Below are 21,348 nucleotides of genomic sequence, written 5' to 3' on the forward strand. Positions count from 1 at the left end.
GAATTAAAGAAATGTTGTGAACAGGAAGTGTGGCTAAACTATTTGTTTACTAGCGGTTGTTTTAACTGTTAAAGCCAAATATGTTATTGCAACTGTTAAAGTCAAGAAAGCCTTATTTTCTTCGTGTTTTGGCATCTTTTTCCACAGCTTTGCCCTCCCAGATTAAATGCCCATTTAAACACATTATATTATATTGCATGGTCTTGCATTAAGAGGGGATTATTGTATATACAAACATATATGTATCCCACGGGTCCGGCTAGCTCAGTCGATAGAGCATGAGACTCTTAATCTCAGGGTCGTGGGTTCGAGTCCCACGTTGGGCGCAGAGTATATTGCCTTAGCATCCACGCGACTCTGAGTAGGTTAAACGATTTGAATAATGGATGGATAAAACTTAAGCCTTTTTTTAAAAAGTGAAATATCCTAGGTTAAACGATTTGAATAATGGATGGATAAAACTTAAGCCTTTTTTTAAAAAGTGAAATATCCATTCAATACACGTGAAACTACACGAATAAACAAAATTTTCTTGATATCATCTTAAATAAGCAGTATATTGTAATTATAAACATGGTTACCTTTTATAACAGTGTTTGGACATCTTTATAAATCCGTTGAAATATTTGATCAATATTTATCACAATTAATATTGATTAAATATGCAAGGTTTTTACATAAAGTTACGTAATAATACACAAGTTAAAACGGGACAGTTTTGTCATTTTAAGTCTCATTCTTCATATCATTGCAACATTAGTACATTTTTATTCATAATTTAATTGTTTTTAAAGGAGGAAATATCTTTACTTAAACATTAAAAGACATACAATTCTCGCAATTTCATGTAAAATTGTGCGACAAACTGTATTTTAATTATGAAAAATTACTGTATTTTTATGAGTTGGTTAATTTCTGTTATTTTACAGTGTTTTATTGGCGCCCCAGCTGCCAGAATATTTCCGTTCTAAGTGTTTTTTTTACAGTGAATGTAAAGTATAAATATATCAAACCAAAAATATCGTTCAGATAATGCTCTCCTCAAATATTTCCAATCTCATTTTTTGAGAAATTTTATGTAATAGATTCTTTGCATCATTAATTTAGACAGCAAAATTGTGTTACTGTATGGTGCACTCATCCGCTCCCGTGGTTTCTCATACCATTGCTATGCTGATGATACCCGGCTCTTCCTATCATTCCTGCCGGATGACCTCACAGTCTCGGCACGGATATCGCATTGCCTTGCTGGTATCCCTTCATGGATGAAAGAACGCCACCTTCAGCTTGACCTATCTAAGACTGGGCTCCTTGTCATCTCAGCCAGTCCATCCTTCACCCTTACAACAACAACAGATCAATATCCAGCTCGGATCAACCCAACTCATGCCCACATTCTGCCCGAAATCTGGGTGTCATGACTGATGACCAACTAGCCTTTAAGGTTCACGTGGCCTCGATTGCTCGGTCGTGCTGATTTCAGAAAATTAGACCCTACCTGTCTGAGCATGCAGCACAACTCCTGGTACAGGCTCCTGTTATATCACACATTGACTACTGCAACTCCTTACTGGCAGGTCTCCCTGCATGCACTTTCAAACCTCTGCACATGATCCAGAACACGGCGGCGCGTCCGGTTCTCAACCAACCCAAAACAGCACATGTCACTCCACTGTTCATATCCCTCCACTGGCTCCCAGTTACTGCCTGCATCAAATTCAATACCTTAATGCTCGCTTACAAAACAGCAACTGAAACGCCTACCTGAACTCCCTCATTCAGGTCTACACTCAGTCCCGCTCACTATGCTCTGCCAGTGAAAGGCGACTGGCACTTCCGCCACAACGGGGCCCTAAGTCACTAGACATGGACTCTACTTTTCTGTAGTTCCCCGGTGGTGGAACGAGTTACCAAATTCCATTTGATCCACTGAGTCCCTCTCCATCTTTAAGAGGAAGCTAAAGGCCCAGCTTTATCTCGAGCACCTCCACACCTGATGGTATTAAAAAAAAATGCTTCTACGCAGCTTTGCCTTTGTGCACTGCCTATATGTCCTATCCGACTTGAACCTCGTTTTTTTTTTTTACACTTGCGTTATTGCCTCCTGACTAGATCCTGGCTTGTGATGTATTAACTCTCACATGTATGTTGCTTTGGATAAAAGTGTCTGCTAAATTAAACTGCAACGATTGTGTATCACGACAGGACAATATCTGAATTTGATCCAGAGCTAATACCACCGAAGAAGATGGTAATGTTGGCCCATTCCTCACTACATCCAAAGGAGAATCAAAGACATGAGTCCAATGGTTACAACTGGGATGACCATTACCATTACAAACACCTTTACAATTACCCGTGCAGCCTACTCCACCTTAGCATGCTGGCAAAACAGCCCTCACTGCATGCAGCAAGATGCTTTACCTGCCACAGTGCGTCACAGTGTCTCTACATGTCAGCGCACGGATCGCTTCCTCCACTCAGGTAAAACAAAACAATTATGGACATTTCACCTTCCCCGAGCACATGCTTTCTAAACACACTTCCCCTCTGATGTTCTCCACTTTGCTTCAACAGGCAAGTCTCTTTAAAAACAAAGATGAAGCATCAGATTTCCCCCTTGGAGGATATCCTCAGTGTGCCCTCTTTTTTTTTAAAGCAGAAAAGAATATTAACACTTTCAGTGCAACAGTAGAGATAAGAACAGTAGAAAGCATTTGAGCATCATTCATTAAAACCAATTAACCTGAATAGTAGAAGTGCAGAAGCGCCGACACTTTTCTCAGTAATGATTATTTTGGGTCAGCACAAATTACGAGTGAGGTGCAAAAAAAGGCCACGAGGAACACAGTGATTACAGAACATGCCTGCAGAAGTTTCAGCCACCAGCCGCTCTCTCACCCTCTACCCCCCGCCCGCCACCCCCCATTTAGGCTGCAGGGCATTGTGTTGAAGGAGTACTGCTGTGTCAAACACTTGAGAATGTCACAATGAAAGCACTTACAAAGCCTAACATCTCCCTAAATCCCATAATTATTCCAGGATGCATTATGTACCTGGGCTCCAGCTGTCTGATCGCCACACTGAGGGGATTGCGTCTTCCCACAATCAGCTTACGGCAGACAGATCGGCATGATTGGCTAATAACCCCAGGTTGTAAGTAGTGTACTTAAGCTGTGCAAAACAGTTTTTTTTTAATAGAGGGAGAGGGCAAGAGAGAGAATTCATGTAAAAGAATTTATCTGCCTGCTTTTAATGGCCACTCTTGTTCCTGAAGTTCCATCTCTTATTTCCCTCACAAATGTCATTTTCCCTGACAACAAAAGAGGGAAGAGCCACAAACACACACACACACACACACACACACACACACACACACACACGCGCGCGCACACTCACTCCACCGACACAATCACCTTCTTCCTCTTTCATTTTGTCAGGGGTTTTCCTTAAGTCTCACGTCTTTCATGTCTTATCGCGCCAATCCTCTGAATGAACGATTACTGTGCTCTGTACCAACCTCTGGTGTTATCCACCCTACCCTCTCCTTCTTCCCGCCCCCCCCCCCCCCCCACCCTGCAAGCACCCCGGTTACTCTAATCTCTGGACTCCAGTATCACTTTGAAATTAAGCTGGGAGGAAGCCCGGGGTTTTACTAACCTCGCTGCTCCCACACAAGGCCCTCAATCAGCCTCATTGACAAAAAGGAGATGAGTCGACATGTTGCAGCCGAAATCCCGTCTATTACACTCACCTTTCAATGGCGGAAGGAGCTGTCAAGTGGCCAGCCGTCCCGTGGGGAGACGCGGAACACCGTAACGTCTGTCCTGGCTTGTGCACGCCATCTGACAGAGTCTTCGAAATTTCCGACGTGGGTGTTTTTCGTTTTAAATGAGCGGCGCTCGGGTGGCATACCTTTAAATGGTACACTGTGAAGAAACGAGACATTCGTAACTTAGCCACAAAGCCCCTTCTTGGGGGAAATGTGAATCCTTAACAAGCATGAGGTATCGGCACGAGGCAGAGACATCTGCCGGGGCGCAATGAAAAGAAAGCAATTTTCACTTCAAAATGAACGTATGATTACAATTTCTCTCTAAACGATGGTTTCCCCCGCGTTGCCTTCAAGACAGCGCCGAGGCCATGTAATCTGATATAACTAACCTTGAAATATATTGTTTAAAGTATTTGTGTTTTATCTTCTGTCTTAGAAAAATGCCCCTCTACCTTCTGCTGAGCTTTGACCTCACTCCTGCCGTGGGGAGGGGGAGGGGGGGTTCGGGGAAAAAAGGATAGAGAAGAAGAAACCCATCAGAAAATGAAAACAACCCTTCACCGACGAGACAAAAAGCGAAACAAATTAAAAAGGAGCCGGCTGGGTGCAAAAAGCGTATCACGGCGCGTTATCTCCTGAAGCCAAATTACAGTATCTTATCATGGGAATCACAGCCGAACGTTATCCTCCCAGATGCTTCCATCTTTACTCCATCCTGACACCAAAGGATGCTTTTGTTGCCCCCCCCCCCGCCTCCTTTATATTTTATATCACATTCCGAATCCGCCTCATGAGGAAAGATGTTAACTTCTGCGTTTCGCAGGGAGAATTCGAACAGTCTGCAGCTATAGAACGCGGTTAATTTGGGTTACGGCGGGAAAGAAAATGGCCGCGGGGGGAGAAGCGGAGGAGGGGGCTTCTCAGAGACAAACAAGACGGTTGTGGGCCGCAGGAGGATGTGCGATGCCATAAAGTCCCTCGTGCCGACGGGTGTTATGGTCAGTGGCCCCAGCAGTGTGTCCAATCCCTCCGCAGACCTGCGGTTGTCACATGAACATAAATAACTTTCTCTCACAGCAAGTCCGTGAGGATGAAGTCGTGTTTCTTTGCGTTTTTAAAGTGGCGGGTAACTGAGCTCAAATCTGTGTTTCGGGATACCCATACCCCAGGAAAACATACCAGTAACCACCCAGCCAATTAAGGATTAAAAATGTTGCGAAGTATATAAAAGAAAGCTTCAAAAACGTGTACAAATCTGCGGCGTCCACCGGGTTCACACTCTGGGGGCGTGGCACCGGAAGGAAGACGGCGACGTCACAAAGGAAGCCGGCCAAAAAAAAATCAAGAAAGGAAAACGGGGAAAAATACCCCAAAAACGGTCTGACTCCGCGAATCAGTTCTATACATGGTTCAACACATTTTAACATGCCAACGGCAATACATCGCCCACGTTTATAAAGTATTTTGAAGCAAATCTGTAACCAAATGGACAGATTAAGATTCACCAATGGCCGACAACACGGAAAGACGTCCAGCAGGATGGAGTGGCGTGAGCTTTCAGAGCTCTGCCGTTGCGGAGACCACGCCCCCTCTGCTGGGCGTGCGTCCGGTTGGCTGCAGGGGTTAAGTGATGCTCATTAGGTCTTGGCCCAGATCCAGCTGTACGGTGGGCTCGCGAAACAACTGATTCGCTATTTCACAGCGAACATCAAACGCTGGCTGCCCCCCCCCTGCGCCGCGGCTCACCTGCCGGGGCTCCCGGCCCCGCCGGCCTGACGCGACAGACCCGAACAGAGGAGGGGGGAGACAGACAGAGGGGAGTGGGAGGGAAGAGGGGAGGACCAGACTTGAACCCCGAAACCAACTGGAGTTTAGTGTAAAACTGTACAAAGGGAATCTCCCTTAATTACTTTTTCTTTTTTTTGTTCCGTTTTCGAATTTTCCCATTGGTTAAATTCTCTCTCTCGCCCTCCCTCCCTCTCTCTCTCTCTCTCTCTCTCTCTCTCTCTCTCTCTCTCTCTCTCTCTCTCTCTCTCTCTCTCTCTCTCTCTCTCTCTCTCTCTCTCTGTCACACACACACACACACACGCACACACACACACTACTGCTGACCAAAATTACACTTTATTCTGACCATATTTCTTTATTTTCTGACAAGATGACACTTTCTGGAACAGTTTCCGTGTTTCCACATTTGTTTCCGGGGTGGTTATACATTTACAACAACAACAACATCAACAACAACAATAACAATAACAATAATAATACACTTTACTTATATCGCACCTTTCTAAACAATGTTACAAAGTGCCTTAAGACATCAAGGAGGTGATGCTCCACTGAACAAGATTATCCACAGTGTGTGTGTGTGTGTGTGTGTGTGTGTGTGTGTGTGTGTGTGTGTGTGTGTGTGTGTTTGCGTGTGTGTGTGTGTGTGTGTGTGTGTGTGTTGTAGGGTGATATTGGAAGCACGACACGTAGGATGGTGGAAGACGGGAGAGGCCTCGGCAGTTCGCCGTGTCAGGGAATATTCCAGAAAGCAGGTGACAGAGGTCTGAAGGTGAAACGTGAAGAGAACATTCTCTTAGGAAATGAGTTTTCCCTGCCATGCACTTTCTCTTAATTTGATTCAACGAAATAAGTCTCAGAGAAAAGCTCACCGTGGCATGTACTGTTTGATCGACACATATATTAATGTGCATTGTAAGCACAGAAAAAAAATCCCCATTACTTTGTTTTACAAATACCAGCAGAGCCACAAGTTGGGAGAGACGTGTTGCGTGTAGCCTGTTCACCATTAGCCAGCCCCATGGCTGAGAAGACCTGTTTTATAACAGCGCTGATATAATGCTTAATTTGCTAAGCTCCAACCATGTCATTACACAACTACACATATTTGTGGGCTGACTTTGGCAGAGCTCTGTTCAGTACATTTCCATGTGCAATCTGTGACACTTATCCACATGCTGCACATAATGACACATTGGCTCAAAAACATTGGCACTACGTTGCCCTGGAATAAAACAACAACAACAACACAACACAATATTGGTTCTGAAGCACAGACAAACAATGGCTCTCAAATGTGGATTAGAAATGTGTCAAAGAAACCTCCATAAACCAACAGCTTGCTGCCAGAGGTTCTCCTACCAGACCTGGCTGTACAACGTGTGTGTGTGTGTGTGTGTGTGTGTGTGTGTGTGTGTGTGTGTGTGTGTGTGTGTGTGTGTGTGTGTGTGTGTGTGTGTGTGTGTGTGTTTTGTCAGTTACATATCAGACATATCTAGCGATGGTTTTAGGTTTAATGGCAATATATACATATGTAAATAGGTAAAGTGAAGTGGAAAGGAATCCAAATTGTTAATATTGCACTTTGTATAGTGGTTTATAGTGGTATTAGTGGTGTTTAATGGTCTTTAGTGGTGTATAATGGTGTTTAGTGTATAATCTGTTTAGTGGTGTACAATGGTGTTTAGTAGTGTATAGTGGTGTTTACTGGTGTATAGTGGTGATTACTGGTGTATAATAGTGTATAGTGGTGTCTAATGGTGTTTAGTGATGTATAGTGGTGTATAGTGGTGTTTAGTGGTGTATAGTGGTGTATAGTGGTGTTTAGTGGTGTTTAGTTGTGTATAGTGGTGTGTAGTGGTGTTTAGTGGTGTATAGTGGTGTTTAGTGGTGTATAGTGGTGTATAGTGGTGTATAGTGGTGTATAGTGGTGTTTAGTGGTGTTTAGTGGTGTATAGTGGTGTTTAGTGGTGTATAGTGGTGTATAGTGGTGTTTAGTGGTGTATAGTGATATATAGTGGTGTTTAGTGGTGTATAGTGGTGTATAGTGGTGTTTAGTGGTGTATAGTGATATATAGTGGTGTTTAGTGGTGTATAGTGGTGTATAGTGGTGTTTAGTGGTGTATAGTGGTGTTTAGTGGTGTATAGTGGTGTATAGTTGTGTTTAGTGGTGTATAGTGGTGTTTAGTGGTGTATAGTGGTGTTTAGTGGTGTATAGTGGTGTATAATGGTGTTTAGTGGTGTATAAGGATGTATAATGGTGTTTGGTGGTGTTTAGTGGTGTTTAGTGGTGTATAGTGGTGTATAGTGGTGTTTAGTGGTGTATAGTGGTGTATAGTGGAGTGTAATGGTGTTTACTCTGGCGGCACGGTGACCCAGTGGTTAGCAATGTTGCCTCACAGCAAGAAGGTCCTGGTCAAACCACGGGTCTGTATATTTGAACTGCTTTGGTTCTCCTTGCCCACAGTGTCCTGTTGTTTAGTTTTTAGTTTTTAGTTTTTTTTGTCCATCAGTGATGTGTCAATTCTGCCTTGGTGTTTGTATGTTTTGATTTGCGTGACAGTTTTATATCCTCTGGCTGCAAACTAATTTCCCTGTAAGGGACAATAAAGATACTGTGACTCTGACCAGGCCATCCCAGGCTCTCTCTGTGTCTACGTGGGTTTCCTCCGGGTGCTCTGGTTTCCTCTCACCATCAAAAAGGCATGCATGTTAGGGTTAATACTCCTGTCTGTGCCCCTGAGCAAGGCAATGGAAAGAGGAACTGGAGTTGGTCCCCCGGGCGCTGCAGCTGCCCACTGCTCCTATACAACAGGATGGGTTACATGCGGAGAACACATTTCGTTGCAACCTGTACAATGAAAAAAAATAAAAATAAAGTGGCTTTCTTTCTTCTTTCCTTCTAAAAGTAAGCAGAATGCCTACAGCACTATTTAAAGCAGCAGTAGGCAACTTTTTGTTTTGCTTTAACTTATCATTATGAAGTAAATGTTGATTGCACAGTGTAATGGCTATCGAATAATGACACCATTCGCGTTTAGATTGGTTCCTTAGAAGCCTCGCTTCCACAATGCAACTCGGTCTTCCCCCGGGTACGACCTTGCGGGAAAATGGTTTAATCTACGACACAAAAGGGAAGTGCATCAACCATTGCACAACCAAAATAGGAAGAGGATAGCCCTTTTGTTTTCCCCGGTAGCTATCGGTAGCTATCTCCAGTAGCGGACACGATGGGACGGTGGAACAACTGAAGGGACAGTGGAAACTCTACCCAGCAAGAGGAAAAGAGCCCCGCTGGCGGAGGAAGCGAAGAAGGCGAAGAGGGAGAGTGACAGAAACAGAGGTAAAACAAGAGTGAACCTCGGACAGGCATTCACTGGATGGAGAGCGCTCCAGGACTTGAGAGGGTTCCAAACTGGGGCTGCGATAATGAATCAATGAAATCGATAAAAAATCGATTATAAAAATAGTTCAAAAATAATTTCATAATCAATTCGTTGGGGTCTGTGTTGGCACACACTGTGTCATGGAGCTGCTGGCTATGTCACTTCAAAAAAAAACATTTGAAGCATGCACGTCACGTTAAATTCGAGTAAAAGGTGTGTTAGCTGCACACTATGCGAAATCAGTATTGCATGGCATGGGAGCACCGCGGTAATGAGGGAACACCTGAAATGAAAACATGGCGGAGCCTTGCATGAAGGGGGACTCAACAGCAGGGTAAGTAATACATGTAATAAATGTATTACCATGTAATAAATCACGGAATGTCCAGTCAAATGGAGCAGGTTAAGTGTCTACTTTATTCAGCTAATAGGTCAGCTCACATGTATGCAACACCACTTTCACGCATCCAGTCTACTGTCGTAAAACCCCTTTCCTGCACAGCCACATCTCACAGTTTCCGTCACTGTGAGGTGCGGCTGTGCAGCAGCAGGGTAAGTACACAATCTTAATTCAGTGAGTTTAGCCCCATGGCACGCATTGTGTTTTGAAGTGAGGAGTAGTTAGGGTAGTTAGTAGTTGGGGTAGTTCTTCTCGTTTATCTAATAGCCAGTGTTTGCTCGCGATCCAGCTTGAATGGCCTATTAAGTCAAATTTCCCAGAAGGTAGGAGCATGTGGACATGCTACCATTTTTGCATTGCAATGCAAAGTTCCTGTAGAGAGAGAGAGAGATGGGGGGGGGGGAGGGAGAGAGAGGGGGGAGAGAGAGCGAGAGAGAGAGAGAGAGAGAGAGAGAGAGAGAGAGAGAGAGAGAGAGAGAGAGAGAGAGAGAGAGAGAGAGAGAGAGAGAGAGTATGCGTGAGAGTGGAAAGTGTTACTGCAGTGTTACTGTTGTTAAAGCTATTTGATGTAGCAAAGCCTGTTAACACTTAGTTTGTTTTGCATTTTTCTTTTTTATTATTTATATTTAATTATTATTTCAACATCTCAGGTCCATTAAAGCAACATAAAAAATACCTGTTTTTTTGTGCACTTTATTAAAAAAAAGAATATATATGTATATATATTTTTCTCATGTAGAGCATACATTTAGGTCTGTTATTTGTGTTAATATTGTCAATTTGGAATAACTTGTAGTTTTTTTTAATAATGATGGAAATAAAATGTTTTTTGTTTTTATCAAATTCATCGATTAATCAAAGAAACAATCAACAGATTAATTGATTATAAAAATATTTGCAGCCCTATTCCAAACCGACTTTCAGTTGGCATTCTTTTTCCTGGATCATTAAGTAACACAACCTGCCTGCTTATTAATGCTAGCAGATGTTTTACCCCGCCTTTATCATAGCACTGAGATGGGGGTTTCTAGTTCACGCTGGGATTCGTACGGTCGTCTGTTGCTTTGGACAGTAAACAGGCTGCTAATACATTATTTGCACTCACACCCAGCACATGCAGTGTTTGGGTATTGTTCCTGCTCAGGATAAGGTCTTGAGGATGCCTGATGCTGAAACAGGAAGCCTTTCTAAGACTTGTTGAATGTCAGCCAGGACTTCTCTATCTAGTCTCTTATCCTTCTCTTGTCTTGTTCTCCGTTACGGTGAGGTTTTCCTTTCTTTGCCTTTGCAGCAGCAACTTCGCTCTCAGCAGTGGACATAACTGCCACGCTGATGGTCTTCTTCTACTTCTTATTTCCTGGATGCATATTGTCCCTCTTCTTCGTGTCTTTTCCACACATCCATGTATGTTCGTCCTCGTGTGGGTGCGTACTGGAAGAACACGTGATACAAATTAACCGGTTATTTTTTTGCCCGGTGCGGGATTCGATACGAGGTGTATCGCACCACAAGGCGACATCACTAACCGCTCGACTAAAGGGTCAGACCCGTTAGCTAGGGGCTAACGTGTCTTATTATTAGTTCACAGTCGTCACCTCCCCGAAGCGCGCCCTCGCGCTTTGTTATTCCCGCGCTCCGAGGAGACTTCTGAGGATCTGCGCACTTCCGGATCCTACCGCTGCCACCAATGTAACCGGTTAATTTCTTGCCCGGTGTGGGATTCTATACGGGGTGTACTGCACCACAAGGCGACATCTCTAACCGCTCGGCTAAAGGGTCAGACCCGTTAGCTAGGGGCTAACGTGTCTTATTAGCAGTTTACACAAACAACATGGGCACCCGCCGCCTTGCAGCGCCACTAGCGGCGAAACGACATTGGCTACTTTAACAATCGAGGGCAACGTTTTCCAAGGATTTTCCAGAAAGGATTATAAATTCCGCAGAGTGAAATAACTTTCCTGATTCACTAAGGTGCTGCGGGGTAGGTTTGCACCGGTGACATGGGTGAAAAGGGCAATTTTTTTAAATGTGCTTTTTTTAATTTATTGTATATGTGTTGCTGTTTTCTGAGGAGAATGGGGTCAAAAATATCGGGAAAAAAATGTATATGTCCTTTTGATGGTGATTCATGACAGTGGGTAGCCTGTTGCGGCACAGCCAATTATACACTTAATTTAAACGTCGTGGAACAGCAGGCGATAACAACGTTCAAGGCATCAGGGCAAGCCGTGCAGCTGCTGACATTCTTCTCAGAGAGAAACACTGCCAGCAACGGTACAATACAACCATGAAAGAAGAGGATGTAGGCATTCGTTGTCATGTGCAAGGAAAATGTAAGAAAAACCCACAGGCAGGTTATGCAATTCTACAGTTACCTGATAAATCAAATATGACCTTTGCGTTTCTATACCAGTATTAAGTCCATAGGCTTTTGTCTGCTCAAACAACTAAGCCAGATACCCTAAAACCAACAGGCATCAATGACCGCTTGATTACAATTATTCACAAGTACTCCCTTCATATTTGCCCAGTTGTTTTCTCCTGTGGTTTGCCACGGATGCCTCTCTCGTCTCGTAGAGCATGGCCGATCCACCGCTGCTACTGCTATCACCACATGCTATTATTGCTACGCCTATCTATATCACACCAGTTAACCTTGATGTATCTCAGCAACACAAATCAACAGCTAAGTATTAAAATCTTGTCTCTAGGCAATAGATGAGCTTGACTTATACATATGAGTAATTCTTTGAGCAGGGAAAATGTGTTGCGTGTCGCAGACATACAGAAGATCTGTCTTGTGAGAAGAAGGTGAGAAGTTGGTCCCTGTTTGCTGTGAAAACAGTGTATCAGTAGTCTGTAGTAGGTCAAAGGTCATCTTACATAAGATAGCCTTCGATCTGAATAAAAATGTCCACCGGCTCAGACATGGACACATATTGTGAGGTGGACCTGAACTCACAAGGCACGCATGACATGTTTCTTGTCCTGAATGAGTTGTGGAGAGCCAGATATACTACAATTATTTTTTTGTGGGGGGTGGGGTTTCTCCTTTTTCTCCCCAATTGTACCTGGCTAATTACCCCACTCACCGAGCTGTTCCGGTTACTGCTCCACCCCCCTCTGCCAATCCGGGGAGGGCTGCAGACTACCACATGCCCCCTCCGATACATGTGGAGTCACCAGCCGCTTATTTTCACCTGACAGTGAGAAGTTTCACCAGGGGGACGTAGCACATGGAAGATCATGCTATTACCCTCAGTTCCCCCTCCCACCTGAACAGCCGCCCCGACCGACCAGAGGAGGCGCTAGTGCAGTGACCAGGACACATACCCACATCCAGCTTCCCACCCGCCAGACGCAGCCAATTGTGTCTGTAGGGACACCCACCAAGCCGGAGGTAACACGGGGATTCGAACTGTCGATTCTGGTGTTGGTAGGCAACAGAATAAACCGCTACCCGGATGCCTGGTGCACTATAATTTCAACGTGAAACAAACACAAATCTGGGATTAGTACAGCAGCGTTATGCCTACTATCCAGTTATATTGGCTGAACCTTGACAGATGACCTGAAGCCCAAAAGAAAAAGCAGACTACAATCCAGCAGAGGCCAAACTCCATTTTATGACCAGTGATGTCAGGGCATGGTGGCAGTGTTTACTGACATGTGGTAGATGCATCTGAAATGACAGCACTTGAATTCAAATCAACAATAAATTGATTCTGTGCCAGTTTCCAAATCACTGCCAGTAAACGTTAACTAAGCTGGAAAGATGAATTTGAGCACCATTTCAAAGATCTGGTCCCGAGTCTTTGAAGTCCTTGGAGACAAACGTTCTCCTTCAGCACTTTCCCTTCCTTCACTTGCTCCAGCATCCCTCCTTTTCACCCTCCCTCCTCCGTGACAATGCACCACGGGTTAGTGGGCACAGCTGGACACCGCCTCTTAATAAATTCATGAGCCGAGTACAGCTGTGGCTAAATAAAAAGCTTCATTACAACGCTAAAGTGTTACTAATGATATGTACCTGCCATCCCCAGCACCTCCAAAAATTTAATGTGACACACTCAAATGGAAAATCTATTCCACAGCACCGCCTGCTCCAACTGCGCCTCAGCAGGCTCCATGGTAATTTTCTCCACCTCCGCTTGCCTATTTTCCGCGCACCTCCTACCCCTTCCATAACCAATATTTACAATTCTGTTGCCATAATGTTCTACCAAGCCCTTTGCACTCTGTCATGACCTTGATATTAGCCATAAATTGGCCTTCTACGAACTGAACGGGGGGGCGGTTATTATGGAGAAATGTGAAGAAAAATCCCAAGAGGGCCAAATATAATCAACCGCTGCTTAATAAAGAGAAAAATAAATAAAATGGAAAGCTGTTAGTTTACTCTTTGATTTCTGATTCCCCGGTGCAGATGTACTGGATGAACACTGGTAGTTTTAGTAGTGCTAGCAGGGATAGGGCTTAGTGCAATTCAACCCGAGATAACTTTTGAAATAAATACAATAAAAAAGTAATTTATAATGTCAATTTATGGCCTATTCCAAATAAGATCAGTACATTAGATCAGTTATCAGATATTGGCTAAATGAGGCAGGCACTCATAAGCAATTTATGCAGCATGTCAGTGATGCTGCATAAATTGCTCATATGCAATGCTTATACGCATTTATGTCTCTCAGCAGGAGGACAGAACAACAGGTGACCAGCAGTTTAATGAGATACTCCACGAGGATGCTGATAAGCTGACAGGGTATAACTCCAAAAAGAGAAACAACTATAGCATGCATGCAAAATATTGGAGTTGTGTAATATAGCTTTGCTACCTTTTATAATGGGAGAATCAGTATCCTGTCCTACTTGTTTGATCCTTTAATGCAGGCCTTCGACTGGGAACAGAAGAAGGAATCAGATGGGGAATGTTCTGAGACAGGCTTTCCGTATAAAATCACACCTTGAGATGCCAAAGGCAATTCCCGGTGTAACAACATACCCAATTTTATGCAATGAGATAAACATGCATTTTTCAAATATGCACATTGTATTTGTCAGGATGTCAGCATACCTAATTTTACATATTTTGTAGAATTGTACTTGTTTCCTTTTTTTTGTCTGTACTTGTGTCATTGGAATTGAAGTAAACAAGTATAGATAACGGATGGACGGATGCTGTCATTCGAAATCGATTCCTGCTGCTGCTTGGGCATACGCCAATTCCCATTTAAATAAACTGCTTTTCAATAAACTCTTTATCTATTGCTCAAGTCACTGCATTACTAATGGTCATGATATGAACAGCATCGGTGCCTCGCCATTTGAGTACCAAACAAAAATACATAGTTGCCCCGTATCACAGAGCCAACATCCGTGTTCTTAGGGATTTTGTACTGCAGAACTACGAAGCCATGATAATTACAGAATAACATTGTCTTAAACTACAAAGAGCCGATCCCAGTCAGTCTCGAAGATTCTTCTTTCTCCAGCCTGCAGACAAAACAAGATGTTAAAAACCAAACCTCTCTCGAGTGTGACTTGCGTGAAGAGCTCTTTTGTTGAGAGTTAGTGGGCTTTGGGAATCAAATTGAAATATATATTCACAATGACTGTCTCACAACACTCCCCAGTGTCTTGTAAGCCATGAAAAGAAGAAAAGACACAACAGATCCCTCTATCTCCTCAAATTCAATTTCATGTAGCTTTTTCTTTATTCCTGCTCATGTCGTCTCTTGACTGCGGATCAGTTGAACATGTTTGATTGTTTTGTTCCACCCAAAGTCTGATTTAGCAAATGCAAGATGGAAGAAAGAGTATTTGTCTAGGGGACACTGGGAGTGTCGATAGCCCTTCTCTGGCTCATCGCTGATTCTCTCAACAAAGAATTCTCAGTTTCTTGCATCAAGTTTTGTTGTTGGTTTTGGCCCTTGGGTCTGCAGAGAGCCAAGCCTCGTATGCAAGACAAACACACGCATACAAAACACATATGCAACACCAAAAACATGTGAACTCACACCTATAAATGCAAATATACACATGTGCATGGATGTAGACATACATTCTTCTACTTCTGCCTTTTTTGTTATCCTCTAGTACTTTTCCACTCCAGTTGTAAACCAGTGGGTTAATACTCGTTTTGCTTTCTTGGGCAGATTAGGGGAGTCCAAACTGTCCGACGTGCATATCCATGCAGGCAAAGTCAATCTGCACTTCAGCCCACTGGAGGAGGGATTGCGGATGCTCTCAGACCAGCCTGTACAATAAGAGATCCATGGCAACTTGGATCATTGGTCTGCAGCTCTGGTAGTGTGTTAATAGCAACAAGCAAAGACACACTCTTGATGAGTCCAATTTCAGAGTTGAACAATTGCTGCGGCATTCCTGACAGAAAGCTTCAAATCACTGTCTGTCTTACACATACCCTCCCTATCACTTGTTCTCAGACTCGCAGGTTCACGACAACATACTTGAAAGCTCTACCAATGCAAATCTAACTGCTAAAACTATCAGGTGCTGACTTTATTGACAACTTCATTGCTTGAAAATCAAATTGGTATCAATGGGGCCTGAAAAATCTGACTCGGCTTGTACTTGGGATTGAGGTTTGAATAGTAAAAAATTAAAAAAAGAAAGAAACAGCCGGATCATATCTTGCCACCGTTAAGCTCACTTGAACATTTCAGGAGGCTGTTGTTTCAGCATAAAGAGGCTGCAGGGTCAGCTTTTTTCCCCCCTTAAGCTTTTCATTTAGTCAACACTTTCCCTCCCTAAACTTCTAATTCTTGTGTAGCTAAGCTCGATATGCATTGTCTAGATTGGAGAAAACAGCAGCCCCAACAGAGTCTTCTTCGCTAGCCTCCTAAAGCACCTGGACTAAATATATTCAGCTTCTGAAGATCTGCATAGGAACTAAATCCCTCTCTATTGTCCTTGTGTGCTACCTTGAGAAGAGGGAATATCTTAGCTCTAACTGACCTGCCTTTGGGAAGGAAGGCAATTACAGTGGGATTTCGTGTACAGCACAGCTCGGGATTACAAAAGCCTTCTATCAGAGATGGGGGGGGGGGCGGCGACCCAGCCTTCTATTACACTTCCATCTGAGCTATACGCTGTCTCCAGCTGGGTTGAGGAAACTCCAGATCTGGGAGGTCAATTTAATTTACAGGATCAGAGGCCCAGCTCATAATCAGTCCCATCAGAAGCTATATACTGGCACAGACACATTTCAGTCGGAGCAGGATTACCAGGGTTTGGCTACTCAATTTAAGAAAAAAAGGGACAGATCAATGCAGGGTTTACAGCACATGAAAATACAGAGGGGAGAAGAGACGGTATGTTAATTTTCTTCACCCTTAGCCGTATTGGGTAACCGCGACCGCCCGCGATGCTCTAAATCGACAAGCTACAGTGCCATGTAGAAAAAGATACCATATACAAATGAAATTGTTCTAGATGAAATCTATTTCAACTGAGGTTTTTTTTTCCTTCTTCCTTGTTTGCCACTGAGCCTGACGCTCGCGGTTAGCACAAAGCCAAGTCCTTGAATACTCGCCATGAAAGACGAATATGGAGCCACTGTGATGCCGATTCAAAAGCATAAGCAGCAGTGAAAGAGCGTGTTTAGGCTAACATGTGTAGCACCATTTTGTCATCTTAAATCATCATAACTAAGGGAGATCTAGCAGTTGAGACTGGAGGAACCTGGATAGTGTCCACCGGGCAAAGGGAGTGTACATCACTCACAACTTCCCATGAATTACTGGCAAATAAAAGCTCTCATGCTGGCCTCCAAATGGTTCTTTAAGCCCCCCCTGGAACTGTCCTTCTGTCATTGCACCCAGTCACCCCCCAAAAATGATCAGAATCAGGGGGCTTTAGGTTTCATCAAGGCATGGCTACAGGACTGCAAGGAAAGGGGGGGTAGAAAGGAGTGTACTTGGGGTATCAAGGCCCCAGTCTGGGGAAGAGACAGCACTTTCCCAGAGTCTTGACAGGCACAACAGCTGAGATTCCTGCCCCTTGCCCCCCTCCTCCCCTTCCTCTTCCACCTCTCTCTCTCTCTCTCTCTCTCTCTCTCTCTCTCTCTCCTCTCTCTCTCTCTCTCTCTCTCTCTCTCTCTCTCTCTCTCTCTCTCTGTCCTTTTGCCCAGCGATAGCTCACTGGTCCCATACAGATGTGTATGTGTGGGTGTGTGTTGTTGGTGGAGAGCTGGCTTGTGATGTTGTGCCAAAGAGGGAGAGATGTGTAATGAGAAAGAGAGAGGAACGAGGGAAGGGGGCAGGGGGCAGGGGAACAGCCTGCTTTTTGGATTTTTTAAAAATATATATATATATATATTCTTTTTTCCCCATTGCCAGCAAGACTGATGAGAATGCAACAGCTGTGCTCTCTCTCTCTCTCTCTCTCTCTCTCTCTCTCTCTCTCTCTCTCTCTCTCTCTCTCTCTCTCTCTCTCTCTCTCTCTCTCTCTCTCTCTCTCTCTCTCTCTCTCCTCGTCATAGTGTATCTCTCTGTTTTAATGTCTTGCTCTCTATCCTTCACACTGACTTGCCGACCTTGCTGAAAACCAGTGTGCATACAGTTGTCCCGTACCTGCATTCCTGCACACATGCAAGCATGTGTGTCTCGTGGTCACTTCAGGGACTAACAGAATAACAGGGACACACCATCCACGCTTAAGTTATCATCTCCATTCAAATTTGATAAACCGAAAAAAAATAAAAAATAAAGAGTTCATCTTAAATTAAGACTTAAATTCTCAACAGAGTAACATGAAGGAGTCAGGTCATATTATTCATACATAGAAATGTTACTGTGTCTTGGCCACCCCTTGTCACCATATGGAAGCCAATATAATATATTATATATAATATATTATACTCGGTCTAAAATACATCATATGGTTTTATTTCTAAAGCTAGACCCACATATGAGTGTGGTGTAATGACACCTTTTCTAAGGGGAAATCTCTTGAATAATAAGACGAGATCAACTGAATTACAAGATGAGGGCAGCATGGAGGCTTACTGGTTAGCCCTCTGTATCTGTGTGTGTGTGTGTGTGTGTGTGTGTGTGTGTGTGTGTGTGTGTGTGTGTGTGTGTGTGTGTGTGTGTGTGCGCGCGCGCTCTGTGATGGATGGGGGTATCTCCCTGCCTTACGCCTTGTGCATGCTGGGATTGTCTTCAGCCCTCCCCGATTCAGCAAAGATGAATTGTATTGAACGTATATGGCCAATATATAAACGGTGACAGTATGATCGGTACCTTTCCATCTTGCCGAGTCCAGGTTTTAATGATCTAATGGTACTGCATAATTTCCTTTTAGGTTTAGGAGTTTCCAACCTGATTGCAGTTCAAAAAAAGAAAATGAAAAAAAAGAAAAAAAAGACTAAAAAATGCTGCTTTAATCCTGAAAATACACTTTTCAGTGTGCTTGTTTATTCTGCTTGCTCCTGCCTTCCTTACAGAAACAGAACAAGGGATTCGCACCTCGAGTTCATTGTCTCTATTTTTTGATGGGGAGACAAAGTGATATTCTCAAGGACCAAAGAAAAGCAGAAAATGCCTTACCATATGACTGAAACGATCCCACAAAAGAGGAATACTACGGGGGGGGGGGGGGTTAGCCATGCCCCTCATTTATCTCCGTAAAGCCCAGTCACATCCAATGCAGCTGGGTGTTGTTTCTTATTCATGCTGTCTAACCCTTACCAAAGAACGCCTCGCTGCCACAGACTCTCAAATACTGAGTGTCAGAGTTTGATTGTCCAAGTCCTCTGGTCTTCCAATAATGGGAAGAGTGAGGACAGGTGTCCACATGATTCCACGATCTTTCCGAAAAACAAGGCAAAAGCAGGACTCCGATGGTCACCAGCTGTTTGTGCCTCCATACTGACACAGCTGGAGAGGAGTGATGTCATCAGTGTGCAGCTGTGCTCCAAACAGAGACCACAATGGATGTGTGTGAGTCAACATCCTCTTGCCCATTTGTATTTGGCAAACAATGCTAGTTATGACCGCACTATTAGTTATCAATCAATGATGTGCAAGTAGGAATCAAGGACCTGAGAGAATTTGGTACGGTGTTCAGCTTTTGATGGGCAAATTAAATGTTTTTCCCAGGTGTCCAAATGACAGTCTATTTTGAATAATTGCTGTGCTTGATTGTCCAAAGCAAACCACCGATTATCTATGGAGTGAATCACAAACTGATACAGGAGCTATGTCAAAGTGGAATAAAAGTTCTTGACATATAGATAAGCCAGATTTTGTGGGATGGCCACTTGAGTTGAGGAATGTATATTTTATGTAAATATTATATGCCGAATGTGGAAATCAGCAAAACTCTTCACAGTATATTTCATTTAAGTCCACAACAACAAATGCAGGCATCATGTCCAGTCCTGATTCAAAAGGAATTTGCCCCAGCTCCAGCTTTTCCTCCCAAGCAAACCCTTTCTTCCTCTGAACGCTAATGTTGCTACTTTTGCCTCAGGAACCTCTAAATACTTTTGAAAGTTGCCATCAAAGCGTAGTAAAAACCACCCATCAGAGAACCATATCAAGAAAACAACAGGTATATAAAAGAGGCTCTGCATAGGAATAAGTATTTTTTATGAGGTACACCAATCAGCCAAAACATTAAAACCACCATTTTGTAGGCTCCCCTCATCAGCTCTGACCCATCCAGGCATGAACTCCACAAAACCTCAGAAGGTGTCCTCTGGTATCTGGCACCAAGACGTTAGCAGCAGATCCTTTAAGTCCTGTCAGGTGCGAGGTGGAGCCTCTATGGATCGGACTTGTTTTTCTAGCACATCCCACAGATGCTCGATCGGGTTAAGATCTGGGGAATTTGGAGGCCAAGGCGACACCTTCAACACTTTCTCATTTTCCTCAAACTATTCCTGAACAATTATTGCAGTGTGGCTGAAAGAGGCCACTGCCATCAGGGAATAGCATTGCCATGAAGGTTGTACCTGGTCTGCAACGATGTTAGGTAGGTGCTATGTGTCACAGTAACATCCACATGAATGCCAGGACCCAAGGTTTCCCAGCAGAACATTGCCCAGAACATCACACTACCTCTGTTGGCTTGCCTTCTTCCCATAATGCATCCTGGTGCCATCTCATCCCCAGGCAAACAACGCACAAGTACCCAGCCGTCCACATGACGTAAAAGAAAACGTGGTTCATCAGACTAGGCCACCTTCTTCCATTGTTCCATAGTCCAGTTCTGACGCTCACATGCCCATTGTAGGTCCCTTCGATGGTGGACCGGGGTCATCATGGGCACTCTGACTAGTCTGTGGCAATGCAGCCCCATACGCAGCAAGCTGTGATGCACTGTGTGTTCTGACACCTGTCTATCATAGCCAGCATTAATGTTTTCAGCAATTTGAGGTACGGTGGCTCTTCTGTGGTGCTGGACCAGACAGGCTAGCCTTCACTCCCCGTGCACATCAATGAGCCTCGGGCGCCCACCACCCTGTCGCTGGCTCACCAGTTGTCCTTCCTTGGACCACTTTTGGTAGGTACGGACCACTGCATACTGGGAACACCCCACAAGACTTGTTGTTTTGAAGATGCTCTGACCCAGTCGTCTATCCATCTCAATTTGGCCCTTTCAAAGTTGCTCAGGTCCTTACACTTGCTTATTTTTCCTGCTTCCAACACATCAACTTCAAGAACTGACTGTTCACCTGCTGCCTAATATATCCCACCCCTTGACAGGTGCCATTGTAATGGGATAATCAATGTTATTCACTTATACCTGTCAGTGGTTTTAATGTTTTGGCTGATCGGTGTAACTTTGAGCTTGTATACGCAAGGATAGAGCAGCCACAAGGACACATGGACATCCTTTATGTCATTTAAAAGCAACACTTTAGGAGGTCATGGTGTAGGTAAGACTGAGTACTGCTATGGGGGGTAACAGCATTTTTGAAGGCAGACACCACATTGGTATTTTTTTAGAGTTCATTGTTGCTCCCT

At 43.9% G+C, this 21,348-nt stretch overlaps 1 non-coding gene across 1 annotated transcript; it reads left to right on the plus strand.

Moving 5' to 3' along the window:
* The first annotated feature begins 253 nt into the window (after positions 1–253).
* Positions 254–326, plus strand: trnak-cuu (transfer RNA lysine (anticodon CUU)). Its single transcript has one exon. It is a non-coding gene; the product is annotated as a tRNA-Lys (tRNA).
* Positions 327–21,348: the final 21,022 nt, after the last annotated feature.

Source organism: Lampris incognitus, chromosome 2 (assembly GCF_029633865.1).
Source record: "Lampris incognitus isolate fLamInc1 chromosome 2, fLamInc1.hap2, whole genome shotgun sequence".
Taxonomy (NCBI): Eukaryota; Metazoa; Chordata; class Actinopteri; order Lampriformes; family Lampridae; genus Lampris; species Lampris incognitus.